Consider the following 16,723-nt stretch of genomic DNA (forward strand, 5'->3'; position numbering starts at 1 on the left):
ATTGATCTGTTTTGAGTTAACTAATTTTTGTATATAGTGTAAGATGTGTCCAGCTTCATTTTTTGGCATGTCTTAATTAATTTTTGTTTTTATTATTTTTAATATTTATTTTCATTGATTGATGATTGCTTCACAGTATTGGTTTGGTTTCTGTCTTATATCACCATGAATTAACCGTAGGTGTACATATGTCTGCTCCCTCTTGAATCTCTCTCCCACCTCCCATCCATTCCCACCCCTCTAAGTTATTACAGAGCCCCAGTCCGAGTTCCTCGAGTCATGCAGCAAATTCCCGCTGGCTGCCTATTTGCATATGTTAGTGTACATGCTTCCATGGAACTCTCTGCCTGTGAGTGAAGAGTTTGTTTCTTTTTATTGTGTGAAAGAACTGCATTTTTATCCATTTATCAGCTGATGGACATTTTATTTTCAGATTTTAGCTAGATTCATAAACAATGCTAATATGAAAATTTGAGCAAAAGTTTTTTCTGGGAACATATACTTTAACTTCTCTGAAGTAGATACAAGTAGTGGAATTGCTGGGTATGTGGTTAAAAGTGTAAGTTTAACTTTTTTAAGAACCTGCTTATTTTCCAAGATGACTGTGTCATTTTACATTCACACCAGCAAACTGTGTTTTGAGCTTTTTCATATCTTTGCCAACACTTGAAATACTGTTGGTCTTTTTGATTATAGGTATTCTAATGATGTGTCCTAGTATCTCCTTGTGGTCTTAATAATCGTTTCTTAATGACTAATGATGTTGAGCATCTTTTAACATACTTATCAGTTACTTGGATATCTTCTTTGGTGAAACATCTTTTCAAAGCCAATTTTTACTTGGTTGTTTGTCTTATTAAGTTTTAAGTGAGTACAATATTTTAAAAGCTCCTTTGCGGCTTTTCAACAGCATCACAATTGTCTCTTGAATGACCGTGTCACGGTCAGATAAGAGTAATGCTTTATGTGATCTTGGAGATGACTTCTAGTACCTCCTAAAGTGGTGTTTCAGGGAAGAATGTCTTCGGAGCCATTAAAAGTGTTCCTTGGTCAAAAGTTTCTTTGGAGGGTTCTACTTACTGTATACCTCCTCTTGGAGGGTTATAACATATGTCAGTATCTTAAAGATCCTGAGAAATTCTGGAATAGCAGCCTATTAGTTCTTTAATCCAAACATCTCCTAAACTCATCTGAGCCTAGATAATGTCAACAATTAAGTAAGACTAGTGATAGTAACGCATTTGTAAAGCAGAATTTTTCCAAGCTATGTTCCATGGATCTCCTTAACAGACAAAATGTGAAAAAGGACATCCAGAGAGTTTGTTTTTTAATTGTTTATTTAATTATGGACAGGTAAGCTTGGTGGGCTACCGTACATGGGGTCGCAAAGAGTTGGACATGACTGCAGGCACACCAAACACACCAAGTTGTAGTTGCAGCATGTAGCATCTTTAGTTGTGGCATACAAACTCTCGGTTGGGGCATGTGGGATTGAACTGGGGCCCCAGCATTGGGAGTGCGGAGTCTTAGCCACTGGACCACCAGGGAAGCCCCCAGTGGGTTTAAAAATTTGTTCAATTTAGTGGCAAAGCTGGTGGGTAGAACACAGTTATTTGGACAGCCACCCTAATCCTCTTCCTTCACTGCTCCCTTAGGTTGCCACCAACTACTGTCAAAAACCAAAAGAAAAGAAAACAAGTGAGGTTGAATTACGTATGATCCAGCCACTGAGTTAACACAGGATGCCTTCCAAAAGACCTTCTTTCACGTCCATCTGGTCGGGTACATGCTATTCTAATAAAATGCTTTGTTTTCATTATCTTTTGTTTTCAAAGGTAAATCTTTAATTTAAAAATTATATAGTCATCTGTGAGATAGGACCATGGGGACCTTAGTCTGAAGCTCCTTTAATAGGACTGATTATAATACAGTCAAAAGTTGAACTTCCCTCTGCTTCCTTTTTTCTTGTAGGATTCTTTGGTTTATTATTTCAGTAACTACTTATTTATATACAGTGTGGTGCAGTGGTAATGAATCCACCTGCCAAAGCAGGAGATGCAGGTGACATGGGTTCGATCCCTGGGTTGGGAAGATCCCCTGGAGTAGGAAATGGCAACCCATGCCATTATTCTTGCCTGGAAAGTTTCATGGACAGAGGAGACTGATGGGTTACTGTCCGTGGGGTTGCAAGAGTCAGACACGACTGAGCACAGGTGCACAACATTTGCACAAATGTAACAGCAAGGCCTTGGGGACTAGGAGCACAGCAGGGAACAAAGCATAGTCCCTGTGCTTACGTGGCGGGTGTGAGGACAGAGGTAATCAAGGAGTAGGTAGATGGATGATGTAATGTCTGATATTTTTAAGTCCTGTGAAGAAAAAATAATCAGGGAAAGAGGAAAAGGAATAATAGTAAGAGAGGGAGTGATTTTAGTAGAGCTGTGGATGAAAGGAGGAAGACAGATAGTCATGTGACTTTCTTTAGGAAGAAGGTTTAAAGCACATGAATGGGAAATGCAAAACCCTGAGCTGGTACTTCCCTGGTGGCCAAGTGGTTAAGACTCCATGCTTCCAATGCAGGGGGTGCAGGTTCCACCCCTGGTTGGGGAACCAAGATCCCACTTACTGCAGAGAGTGGCCAAGAAATTAAAAAGAAGTCGTGAGCCAAGGTTGGGCTTGATACCCTTGAAGAGGCTTACAGGAGTGAATGAGAAGGAGGATGGAGAAAATGAATGAGGTTGGGTGGGTCACTAGAGGCACAGTGGAGGAGATAAAGAATTATAAGGTGCATCTGCTGCCCCCAAGATGCTGATAAACCTGGAGGGTGGGGCGAGCATTGTTTAAAAACATGAAAACAAACTTTATGATTGAATTAAATTAAAATCTATCTGGTTTTCTTCATGAAGTTTTCATGATTAATAGTTGCTCCAAAAAAATAAAGGTGTTATAGGAAGGAAATCTTGAGATAAATTTGGGCAGTTGCTGGTTTAGACACTAAGTCATGTCTGACTTTTGCAACCCCACAGACTGTAGCCTGCCAGGCTTCTCTGTCCATGGGATTCTCCAGGCAAGAATACTGGAGAGGGTTTCCATTTCTTTCCCCAGGGGATCTTCCTGACCCAGGGATTGAACCTGGGTCTCCTGCATTGCAGGCAGATTCCTCACCAACTTAGCTATGAGGGAAGCCCGTATACTCATCTTGGAGATTTACAAGATACTAACACACCCCATCACACACCCACACCTTCCCCTACCACACACACTCACACACAGAGACATTGAATAGTGAAGAAATATCTTGACTTCTTAAAATTCCATCTGTTTTACTTTTGAATATTTTATTCAAATGTCTTATTACTGAAACATTTTTCTCCTGAAAGAATGCCTATCAACATTCTGAGAAACTGTAGGGTGAGGTAATTTATTCATAGACTGATGATGTCTCCTTGGATGATCCAAATTCCCAAGGATTGTTTTCAGTAGATGTATTCTGTTCTGCTCACAGAAGTTGTTGAATGTAGCACATTTAAAATGTGCTTGGTCCATGGGACTGGAAAGGTATAGTGAGGAGTTTAAAAACTTTATCTTTATTTAAAATTAGACCGCTGACACTTTTCACTTTGATGTATTCTCCAAATTTTTATCATGGCAACTATAAAGAAAGACCAAACTTGGTAAAGATGAAAAACATCCAGTCTTACTGGATCCTGGCTCAACTGTTTGGCTCCTCTAAAGTCTAGTCTCCTGATTTATGACTCATCTGAAACATAATAATTTTAAAAATTCATCACAGCAAAATTGTTAAAATGCTAGGTAATTCCACTGCGGATATCAGATAAGAAATATACCCTCAATGAATGATATACTTCAAGATGCCGAAAAATGGAATTCACATGAAATGTTATGTGCTTCAGAGTGAAATAATCCCTGATTCGTGCAGGGGGATCATAAGCACTAATGTATGCATATTTATGGATATAAAACTGTGGGACTTGGCACACTGTTCCTATTCATGACGGATCTTCTGCAAAGAACAATAATGTCCACTTGTTCAACTTCCATATAGACCTTCTGCAAACATAAGGCAGGCCAACGGGGTCCTGAGGCTGCCTTTAAATGTGACTTTTGCAAATTGGTCTCATTACCTTGAACCCGACATCAGAGGAAGTGCAACTACTCAAAACAAATTTGTCAGAAAAAGCAGACTAGGGCATAAAAGTTCACTTAACCAAGTCAAGATCCGGCTTCCCTTCACAAGTACTGATGCTCCTTCCTTGGGTACGTGGTAATGGTCAGGGTGTGGTCTCTGCCTGGGATATTTTGGGAACAGTGTTTGTAGACAAACTGAGCTTTCACACTGAGGGCCTCAGGGAGGGTGTGTCCTTACACACGTGACAGAATGGGTGCTCTTTTGAAGTCCTGCAGCAGAAAGAACACTGTTCTGGGAAGGAGTGGACATGGATATTTGATAAGACACTGGATTTAAAGCTGTGTAAAGTTAGGAAAGCCATACCTTTCCTCCCAACTTCAGTTTTCTTCTCTGAAGGGAAATTTTGAGTTCTGAAAGCTTGTAAGCCTACATTTTTTTTTAATGTTAAAATTATTTTCAAATCATTGTTCCTTTCAATGACTTAAAGGCCAAGTAAATAAAAATAATTAGAAAATTTAGCCTGGCAAATATTTCATGTTTTTATATTCAGTATTGCATCTTTTTGAACCAAAACCCCAAAGCCTCAAGTTATTAATTCCCCATTTCCTCCCACTACCCTTTTAGGCCATATAGGAGTTTAAGAGTGCATACTCTTAGATATGTGTGGATCTCCTTGTGCTTTCTAGATAGTTCTTCCAGCTCTCAGCAGGACCTGAGAATGGTTTACTTCTCCTGTTTCTTCCAAATCAGGGCCACATGGCCTTCTCACAGAGTTCCTGTTGGAGGAAAATGAAATTATAATCTATGAGAGTTAATTGCTATCAAGGTTAGTCTGTTCTGCTGAAATCAGAGTCCACTTTTCTCAGTTTCAGCTTTTCCAAAAAGCCCCTCTACTGTAATTTGAGGGTAGGACCTCTGTGCCTGAAATGCTTGTGCTCCCTAACTTAATCTGTTACTTCCCCATTTCCCCCTGATTGCTTCCATATCTACCACTTTCCTAACAACTACATTTATATTTTTACATCTCTCTGTGTGCATGAGACAGAAAGAGAACCAGAATCACTATCAGCATCCTCTGAGCCAAATCTGCCCACCAGGATCAGTTTCATGAACCCTCTTATTTGAAACATTCAGGTTAAATATCCAGGTGGAGAGACACCATGACTGGAGTTTGGTGCGTCCGTGCTAAGACACTTCGGTTGTGTCTGAGTCTTTGTGACCCTACGGACTGTAGCCTGCCAGGCTTCTCTGTCCATAGGATTCTCCACACAAGAATACTGGAGTTGGTTGCTATGCCCTGCTCCAGGAGATCTTCCTGACCGGGGTGTTGAACCCATATCTCTTATGTCTCCTGCATTGGCAGACAGGTTCTTACCACTAGCGCCACCTGGGAAGCCCTGATGGGAGGTTGGACGACAAGTTAAATCATTTTATAGTGAACATCAAGAACTGCTCTCAGTTCTTTGACAACTTTGCAAGTTTGTTTTACTGCTTCTTGACATTTTTTCTGCTTTCATAATTCTGCTTTATTGGAAATTTCTCAAAGTGAGTACACTGCCAGTCTTGGTGACATTTTGATTGCATTTAGGTTTTTAGGACAAGGAAATTTTCTTGTAATGTTCATGAGCTTGTGGATATGAAAGTGAGAATCTTCTTATGCACTGTCTTGTGTTTCCATGCTGGGGGAATCGTGGGTTAGAGGAAAGCCTCTATTGCTCACTGTTCAACTTTCATTTGTCTCCAGGGTGAAAGAGGGACTTTCTAATGGCTTAGTTTGGGAGAAGAAACATGATACAGCCCTTTCCTTCTCTCTGCTCTCCTGTCCCTGTCTCTCTTTTTCATCTATCCCTCATATTCCAGACGCCATGCATTCTGACCTACTGCTGGCTGTTGTATTGTTGTTGCCCAGTCTCTCAGTCATGTCTGAGTCTTTGCGACCCCATGGACTGCAGCATGCCGGGCTTCTCTGTCCTTCACTATCTTCTGGAGATTTCTCAGATTCATTTCCACTGAGTCAGCGATGTCATCCAACCATCTCATCCTCTGTCGCCCCCTTTTCCTCCTGCCTTCAATCTTTCCCAGCATCAGGGTCTTTTCTAATGAGTCAGCTCTTCACATCACGTGGCCTTAGTCCTGGAGCTCCAGCATCAGCATCAGTCCTTCCAATGAATATTTAGGACTGATTTCCTTAAGGATTGACTGGTTTGATCACCTTATTGTCCAAGGGACTCTCAAGATTCTTTTCTAAGAAGAGGTGGCAAGAATACACATAAGAAATGTATGCTAGGAGGTTTTTATTACATTTGCCCAGCTCCAGAGATCAGAGAAATGCATAAGCCTGTTAAATTCAAAGGTAAATATCAGCATTTTCAGTCATAAATTTGAAGCCACATCCTCCCATTTACCCTTTCTTCTGTCTCCTTCTCTTTTTTCTTTCTCATAAGTAGTAAACCTAATATTTTGGTCTCCAAGTCTCTGATTTCTGTGTCTTTCAGTTTTCTCTGAACTCTGGAGATGTGCTTGTCTCTCCGTCTCTTTGGAGGTTGATGGCTTTCCTGCTCCTACATTTTCCACTTTTTGGAAGGTTTCATTAGACTGAAAGAAACTTCCAGAAACTTTTTACAAATAGAAACTAGATTAGCCTTTCAGAATCAATTAAGACAAATAATGATGATGTTAGGGAAGTTTACTTAGCAACATAACAATCATCAGGACAGAATGATTTAATCATCTCCACCTAAAGTGGAAATGGGAATAATGACCCAGCCTCAATTTTCAGAAATGTTGACATGCATAAACACATGTCCTTTTGGGCTACAGTTTTCCAGCAATCATTTTCTGCTTCTTACCCACCTGTGCAACAGTAGGGATTAGTCAAAAACCTTCAATTATACATCCTACCACACACATGCTGCCTGGGAAATGCAACATATAAAAAAACACAATTTCTAGCTTTCAAAACAAACATGAAAAGAGATATTAAACAGGGTGGCTCTGGAAAATGGAAGACTGAACATAATGGTTATGAATGCATGGAAAATTGTGGATGTTGAGATGAATAGAGAGAAAACTGGCTTCAGACAAGTGAGAGAGAGGGTTTCAGATATGGTCCTTGAATGGCCAGCTGATTGAATAGGGCATTCTGGAATATTTTTCCATGAGCACCCATATTATATACTGATTTTTGGTTTTCAGAGGCAATCCCCTCTGCCCAACACTCCCATATAGTATTGTACTTTGATAAAACTGAGATTGTTTGACCCCTAAGGAAAAATAGCAGCTAATAAAGGTCTCTTACAAGAAACTTTTTCTATGAGGCTTTAAGTTGACTTAAAAAGTCCAATCTTTGTTAAGATGGAACCATTTAAGAAATGGAAATGTAATATTTAAATGTTTCCACCTTCCTTACAATTATGAAGATATGTATGAATGGAAAGAGTTTTCAAAAGCTTCGAGTTTTCTCATAAATATTTTACATGGCTACAGATAGAATATTTTTCTTTCTCTAGTGCTCCTGGAAAATCTTTTCAGTCCCTGGAAAAAAAAAGTAGAGATTAAAAACATTGGGGTAATGCCTTCTCTGGTTGTGTAGGTCAAGACAGCTTTATCCAGGGCATTTCTGATAGCAGGTCCCCCCAGATGAATGTCTTTTTGGTTGGAGGTTGCAGTTTGCTCTCTCCATTTGGCACCTCCCACTCTGCTGGCCTGGACTCTTTCCTGTGCACCTGTGAGAATGCTCAAGGACACAATTCACAGTTGTTCTTGGCCTTCTTGGAGAATTCGCAACAGCCTGATTTTAAAAACATGGGTGCTGGAGTACTGCCTGATTGTGAAATGTTTTTGAGGTGTTACGATATGTTTTGCAAGCCCCACGTGTCAGACATAGAAATAAAGAAAAAGTTCAAAATGGAGCCGTGCATAGATAGAAAATAGTTGAAAACAGTAATAAGTTAAAAGTAATGGGATGTGTGGAGAATTGTGTCTTGGAGAGAGAAGTAGAGTAAACACATTTACACTGACTTTCTCTAGCAGTTTTTCTAAAAAAAATTATTGGAATAAAGTTGATTTAAAACATTATTTTCTACTGTACAGAAAAGTGAATCAGTTATACACATACAAGAGAAGGGGGTGACAGAGGGTGAAATGGTTGGATGGCATTACTGACTCCATGGATGAGTTTGAGTAAACTTTGGGAGATAATGAAGGACAGGGAAGCCTGGTGTGCTGCAGTCCATGGGATCACAAAGAGTCAGACGTGACTTAGTGACTGACCAACAACAATATATATATATTCACTCCTTTCTAGATTCTTTTCACATATAGTTCATTACAAAGTCCTGAGAAGAATTCCCTGTGCTGTACAGTAGGGTCTTTATTATTCATTCCATTCTATATGTGTATTTCAGGCTTCCCGGGTGGCTCAGTGGTAAAGAATTTGCCTGCAATGCAGGAGACCCAGGTTCAATCCCTGGGTTGGGAAGATCCCCTGGAGGAGGGCATGGCAACTCACTCTCACAGTCTTGTCTAGAGAATCCCATGGACAGAGGAGCCTGGCTTGCTACAGTCTATAGGGTTGCACAGAGTCGGACCCGGCTGAAGAGAGGAACCAGCAGAAGCAGCAGTGTGTCATTTGCAAATGTAGATGGACCCAGAGACTGTCATACTGAGTCAGACAAAGACAAATATGACGTTACTTACATATGGAATCTAAAAAGTAGTGCAAATGAACTTATTTACAAAACAGAAATAGAGTCATAGATGTAGAAAACAAACTTATGGTTACAGGGTTGTGGAGCAATAACTTGGCAGATTGGGATGGTCATATACAGCAGATTTCTTTATAGTCAACTCAAATAATTCATGCAGGTTTGACTGAAATAGTTCTGTGTATCTGGGAAGGGTATGTTCTTCAAGGGAGCATGCATCTGTGGGAGAGGTGCATGAGAGACAGAGGAGGGGCAAGGTGGTTCTACTTGCAGTGGTTTTGTATAACAGTTGCAGAATTAGAAGCATCTTCTAAATGGGTGGTCTATGGATGTGAGGCTTAGAATTGCTATAACCATTTTGCTACCATGGGAGAGAAAGACAGCTTGAATACAACCCAATTAGGACTAAGCCAACCAACGCACGTCATTTTCTTGGTCACTGAGATTAGTTCAGAGGTGGACACATGATTAGAGTTGGTCCCTAAAAGAGAAGATGATAACTTTTGTTCAATGATTGGGAGGACATAAAATCTCATTTCTGGTGGGTGATGTAGTTTGGGAATCCAAGACCATTTCACTACGTGGAAGAAGGTGACCTGAAAGCAAATTCAGCAAATGGAGAAAGCAAAGTCTGAACAACTGTGCAGAAATGGGCTGAAACCTTGATCAAACTTCTCCTGAAAGTTTTTAAAAATTTAAATATATTTAGCATCAATATGATATCAGTTTCAGGTATACAATACAGTGGTTTGACATTTGTATACATCATGAAATGGTTATCGCAGTAAGTTTAGTCGTGATCTGTTACTGCACAAAGTTAATACAATGTTAGTGGCTTAATTTCCCAGACTGCACATTAATTACATCCACATGACTTGTTTTACAACTGGAAGTTTGTACTTCTTGATCTCCTTCACCGAGTTTTGTACTCTTCCAACTTTCTTGCCTTTTGAAGAGCAAACACCAGTTTGTTCTCCCTATTTATGAGTCTTGCTGTTGTTCAGTCACTAAATTGTGTCCGACTCTTTGTGACCCCGTGGACTGTAGCATGCCAGGCTTCCTTGTCCTTCACTATCTCACAGAGTTTGCTCAAACTCATGTCCTTCGAGTCAGTGATATCATCCAACCGTCTCATCCTCTGCTGCCCCCTTCTCCTCCTGCCTTCAATCTGCCCAGCAACAGGTCTTTTCTAATGAGTTGGCTCTTTGCATCAGGTGGCTGAAGTATTGGAGCTTCAGCTTCAGCATCAGTCCTTGCAGTGAATATTCAGGGTTTATTTCCTTTAGGATTGACTGGGTTGATTTCTTTGTTATCCAAGGGACTTTATGGGTTTGGGTTTTATTTTGTTGGTTTTATTTTTTAGATTCCAAATACAAGTGAAGTAATCCAATATTTGTTTTTTTCTGTCCATGTTATTTTACTTAATATCCTCAAATTCCATCCATTTGGCAGCAAATGGCAAGATTTGTTTTCTTTTTTTCTTTTAATGGCTGAGGTAGTGCCTCATTGTATATGTTGCCCCATCTTCTTTAGTCATTTGTACCTTGATGAACACTTTGGTTGTTTCCATGTCTTGGCTATTGAAAATATACTGCAGTAAACATGGGAGTTACATATATCTTTTTGAATTAGTATTTTGTTTTCTTGCTATAGACATCAATAGAAATGGAATTTCTAGATCATATGTTAGTTCTATTTTTAACTTTTTGAAGAAACTCCATACTCTTTCCATAATGGTTGCACCAATATACATTCCCACTAAGAGTATGTGAAGGTTCCCTTTCTTCACATGTTTGCAACATGTCATTGCTTGTCTTTTTGATAATAGCCATTCTGACAAGTGTGAGACGATGTTTCATTGTCATTGTTCTTTGTTTTTCCCTGATGATTAATGATGTTGAGCATCTTTCCCTGTGCTTGCTGTCCATTTGTATGTCTTCTTTGGAAAATTGTGTATTCAGATCCTCTGCCATTTTTTAATTGAATTTTTTTTTGTTATTGAGTTGAATGAGTTCTTTACATATTTTGGATATTAACTCCTTATCAGATATATGACTTGCAAATATCGTCTCTGTACATTTGGAAAGATTGCCTTTTCATTTTGTTGATGATTTCCTTTGCTGTGCAGAAGCTTTTTAATTTGATGTAATCTCCTGAAGATTTTGCTTTTCTCCACTTTGAGTTCCGTGAGCCAGTAATTTCTGTTACAAATAAATGCATTGGTGGAGTTGGAAACATTAGTTGATTGAAATGAACTTGAATCTATTATACTCTGTAAAGAGGAGTTAATGCTCTATATTGTCATATGCTATCGTACATACGAAACTGCACATTACTTTCTTGGGTGTCTTAAGAAGAATATTAATATGTAAAGCACAAAACCCAGTAAAATATGCAAATTTAAATCCACACCTTCACTATGTAGGTCAAATGTCATAGTCACTTAGTTTCAACTGATTTACTGGCGAAAACACAAAAGCATTTAATAAGAATCAGATGTACTACAAGTTGCATATAACTAATTGGATCCAACAAAATCTTGGAGATGTTTCTGTTTGTTTTTTTGAGCAATCCAGCAATTTAGTCAAAATAGAAACTGTTTTCTTTCAATTCAGAGCAGCAAATGAAAAATATATAGTACAACAGAAGAAAATGATGCAATTTTGTTCAATTGAGAGACACACACACACATACCAAGAAAACAACAAACATATATACAAGCACACAGAAAAAAATTATACAGTGACTCACACATACAAATAACTTACCCAAACACAAAATGAAACTATTTGCTGAAGTCCAGGGATACTAACGCACAAAGAAAGGGTATCTTTCTTATCTCAACAGCTACAGTTTGCTTTAAGGTGACAGCCCAAATAATTGAAATACCCAGTGGTTATTAAATTTAGGGTACTTGAATATTTTCATGTCTTTTCCTTCTTTATAAAAGCAAAAGACAAGGATATTTCATAAAATTGTCAAGAAGCAAATGAAACTCTAAGGCAAAACTAATGGAATTAGAAAGTGGCTGGAACTTCCTTTTTTTGTTTGCTTTGTTTTTAATCTAAGACCACAAGACAGGTAGAATAAAGGAGGAAAGACAGAGGGCTTCATAGGGTACAGAAGAACGAAGACAAAGAAAGAAGGTGAGAATGAGAACTAGAATTGTTACTTAGCAAGTGAATAATTAATAAATTAAAGAGTCAGAGGAAAATGCATAGATAATAGTTTCAGGATCTTTAAATTCCATCACCAGCATTGTAATTATCATCTACCAATCTATCAGTTTAGCTATAGCCATGCTTATGTCAAAAAGGTCATATGAGTTGGTCAAATCAGCTATATTAATAACCAGTTAACTTGATAAAAATTAAATCAAAGTCTTTTGGAATTGTCAGAGCAAAACCAAAAATCATTCTGAAGATGAGAATTACATAACTGTTTTGCTCATAGCCTCATCTAAGGGGTAAACGCCCTGCCCACAGTGCCTGTTGGACTGGCTGTCATGTTTTCTAGTTTATCTGGACCCTGCACTCATAGACTGTTAAACTACATATAAGCATCTGATTCCAGGGTAGCAAAAACATAAGCTCTCCAGCAAATCTGAGCATAATCTGGTGCTAGGAGACAAACTGGACCAATCAGATTTTCCATTTCAGGATTGAAATTAAGAAAGACAAAGGAATCTGTCACTTGACAATAAAGCAGAAACTGAAAAGTTGCTTTGAGGTGAACTTGAGGCCTCATAAGCCAAAATCTTGTATAGCCAGAAATATGAAGCAGATATTTGGAGGAAGGACAGAAGGGATCAGACTGTAGAGTGTATACAGTCCTGTAGTCATAAAGCTTAGTCACACTGAGGGCAGAATAGAGAGTCAAGAGCCAGGAACTTCTTGCTGGTATCCTTGGAGATAGTATGATCTCCCAGTTCTTTCTGAGATGGGGATCTATTACAGCACCTGTTTTGTGAAAGATCTAATTTCTCCCAGTGGTGCCAAGTGTATTTTCACAATAAACTCCCCTATTACTTGAACTAACTTGAGTGTGTCTCATTACCAGAGGAGAGGTTGAAATAATTCTCAACTCATTTATGGCATTTTTGCCCCTAAGGCTTTGATTATACATATGCAAATTAGCTGGGGATCTTGTTAGAAATATAGTTGCTGGGACAGAATTCTGGAAATTCTGATCCTATGGTATAGAGAAAGCCCTGAGTCTGTTGTTTTTTTCTAAAGTAAGTTCAGGGCACTGGTATTTGGAAACCACTGCATTTGTCCATGTTGTCCCTTTACTGGGAACCCTTTATCTTGTGGTCCTCAAACTTTTTTGATCTCAGGAGCTTTTTCTCACTCTTAAAAATTATGGAGAACACAAAACTTTTGTTTATGTGCTTTATGTGTATCACTATTTATCATATTAGAAATTTAAATTGGGAAATGATAAACATTTTTAAAAGTGCATGCAGTCCGTCGGGTTGCAAAGAGTCAGACATGACTGACCAACTGAACAACAACATTAAAAAAAATAAATCATTGCATGTTGTTAATGTCCTGGGCTTGCTATAACAAAGTGAGTGGGCTTAACAATAGAAATTTGTTGTCTCACAAACTGGAGACTGGAAGTCCGAAATACAGGTGCAGCTAAGGTTGATTTCTTCCAAGGGCTGTGAGTAAGAATCTGTTCCATGTTTAACTTCCAAGAGCCTCAGTTGGTCCTTAGCTTGTAGAGATATCCTCCATGTGTCTTCCCATCATCTTCCTTCCTTTGCAGGAAATGCAAGAGAGGCAAATGACTGTCTGTCTCTGTGTCAAAATTTCTCCTTTCTACAAAGACACCTGTCACATTGCATTTGGTTTCATCGTAATGACGTCATCTTAACTTGATTATCTACAAAGACTCTGTTTTCAAGAGAGAGGACCATCACAGGTATTGTTATTCAGTCACTTAGTTGTGTCCGACTCTTTGTGACCCCCATGGACTGCAGGGTGTCAGGCTTCCCTGTCCTTCACCATCTTCCAGAGTTTGCTCAAACTCATGCCCATTAAGTCAGTGATGCCATCCAAGCATCTCATCCTCTGTCATCCCCTTTTCCTCCTGCCCTCCATCTTTCTCAGCATCAGGGTCTGTTCCATTGAGTCTGCTCCTTGCATCAGGTGGCCAAAGTATTGGAGTTTCAGCTTAAGCACCAGTCCTTCCAATGAATGTTCAGGGTTGATTTCCTTTAGGAGTCAGGAGTTTTGGAAGATACATTTCAACCCATGACAGAAGTTAAATTTTTTTTTGTGTGTGAAGATAATCATACTTTCCAATGTAAAAGAATTTAGTGAGAAAATAGACATTGGTTTGTCAAGGCTGTATATTGTCACCCTGCTTATTTAACTTATACGCAGAGTACATCATGAGAAACGCTGGACTGGAAGAAACACAAGCTGGAATCAAGATTGCCAGGAGAAATATCAATCACTTCAGATATGCAGATGACACCACCCTTATGGCAGAAAGTGAAGAGGAGCTAAAAAGCCTCTTGATGAAAGTGAAAGAGGAGAGCAAAAATGTTGGCTTAAAGCTCAACATTCAGAAAACGAAGATCATGGCATTCGGTCCCATCACTTCATGGCAAATAGATGGGGAAACAGTGGAAACAGTGTCAGACTTTATTCTGGGGGGCTCCAAAATCACGGCAGATGGTGACTGCAGCCATGAAATTAAAAGACGCTTACTCCTTGGAAGAAAAGTTATGACCAACCTAGATAGTATATTCAAAAGCAGAGACATTAGTTTGCCGACTAAGGTCCATCTATTCAAGGCTATGGTTTTTCCTGTGGTCATGTATGGATGTGAGAGTTGGACTATGAAGAAGGCTGAGCGCCAAAGAATTGATGTGTTTGAACTGCGGTGTTGGAGAAGACTCTTGAGAGTCCCTTGGACTGCAAGGAGATCCAACCAGTCCATTCTGAAGGAGATCAACCCTGGGATTTCTTTGGAAGGAATGATGCTAAAACCGAAGCTCCAGTACTTTGGCCACCTCATGCGAAGAGTTGACTCACTGGAAAAGACTGATGCTGGGAGGGATTGAGGGAAGGAGGAGAAGGGGACGACCAAGGATGAGATGGCTGGATGGCATCACGGACTCAATGAACGTGAGTTTGAGTGAACTCCGGGAGATGGTGATGGACAGGGAGGCCTGGCCTGCTGCGATTCGTGGGGTCGCAAAGAGTCGGACACAACTGAGTGACTGAACTGAACTGAACTGAATATCTTGTTTAATAGAAAATAACTAAATTCATCATCCCATACATCTGCTGGGATGCATTGTTTCAGTTGAAATATATGGAGAAAATCTGATCTCATACAAAAATATAGTTGTAAAAAAGAGATATATTAAAAGCCTTTTCAGGTAATTGTGCATAGTTTTCTATGAAACTATACCAAAGCTTGCTTGGTGGCTCAGTTGGTAAAGAGTCTGCCTGCAATGTGGGAGACCCAGGCTCTGTTCCTGGGTGGGGAAGATCCCCTGGAGAAGGAAATGGCAATCCACGCCGATATTCTTGCCTGGGAAATACCATGGACAGAGGAGCCTGGTGTGCTACAGTCCATGGGGTCACAAAGAGCTGGACACGACTGAATGACTAACACTTTCACTTTCATATCAAAACTTGACAAATCATAGCTTTATAAAGGTTATTTTTATGTGGAATTCGAAACCAGATCAGTAAACTTTGCATACCTAGTTACATCCAAATTCACTGGCATCTCCTGCGATTTGAAAGGTTATTTTATCCACACATAATTTTGTAAATCACATAATGAATCATTAAAAATATATTTGTTTCCTGAGTTATGTAGATTTTCAAAGTGCACAGTGGAAAGCTCCACAGTGTCCTTATGAGAGAATGAGGAAAAAGGCATATAAATTCTTCAGATTGTTATGAAAATAGTTTTTTACATCACAGGTCACCTGAAGCAATCTCAGGGACTCCAACAGGCCCCCAGGCCACACTTTAAGAACTTCTGTTCTAATTCATTTTTATATGAGGAAATTCTCCCAGAATTTCCAGTACGACCTTAAATTCTCCTCTCCGTGGTATCCTGACTTCCCTCAGTAGATGGAATCACCTCTTCCTTTGTATGACTCTGTTTCTGCACTCACTAAATGGTCTCCATGTGAACTACAGGAATTGTATCTTGCATACATTTTTACCACTGTAGGTAAAGAACACAATGCCCTAAGACAGATCCTTTCTTATTTAAAACTAGATCAAATTCATTATGTTGTTTTTTTAAAGCGGAATAACTTTTAATAATCAAGGGACCCAGCTTTAACTGTTGCTATTTCTATTGTTTACCATAAGGTAGACTTTCTCAATAATTAAATTTTAAAACAGACTTTCTACCCTGAGATGGAAAATAGTTTTTTAAAATGTTAGTTGCATTTATTTTCTTGAAATTCCATAGATATACCTTTAAGCTTTTATATATACCTTATCCTTTCTCTAATTGCTACCTTGCAAACTTCTACTCATCTTTCATGCTACAAATAGAAAGTTACCTCCCCTGACTAAATAAGACACTGTTCATCTTCTGAAGTAATCACAGTCATGTTGTGTTGTGCTCTAAAGTCTTTCTGCAAGGTTCTCTTAAAGGAATCTTTCAAGATGACCACATGGTTCAGAGAAAGAGAGATCTGTTTCTCACTTATGTTGTGTAGTTGGTAAGGGCAGGAGTGCTGTGTTATGTTACTCATATCTACATGAATAGAAGAGTATAGTACCTTGGATGGGGTATTTCCAGCCTTCTTATCAATTAATGGATCGTGTTTTCAGTCAAACCACCATTGGTTTCCAGAGGCAGAAATTCAACACCCACT

This window comes from Capra hircus, chromosome 2 (assembly GCF_001704415.2).
Source record: "Capra hircus breed San Clemente chromosome 2, ASM170441v1, whole genome shotgun sequence".
Classification (NCBI taxonomy): domain Eukaryota; kingdom Metazoa; phylum Chordata; class Mammalia; order Artiodactyla; family Bovidae; genus Capra; species Capra hircus.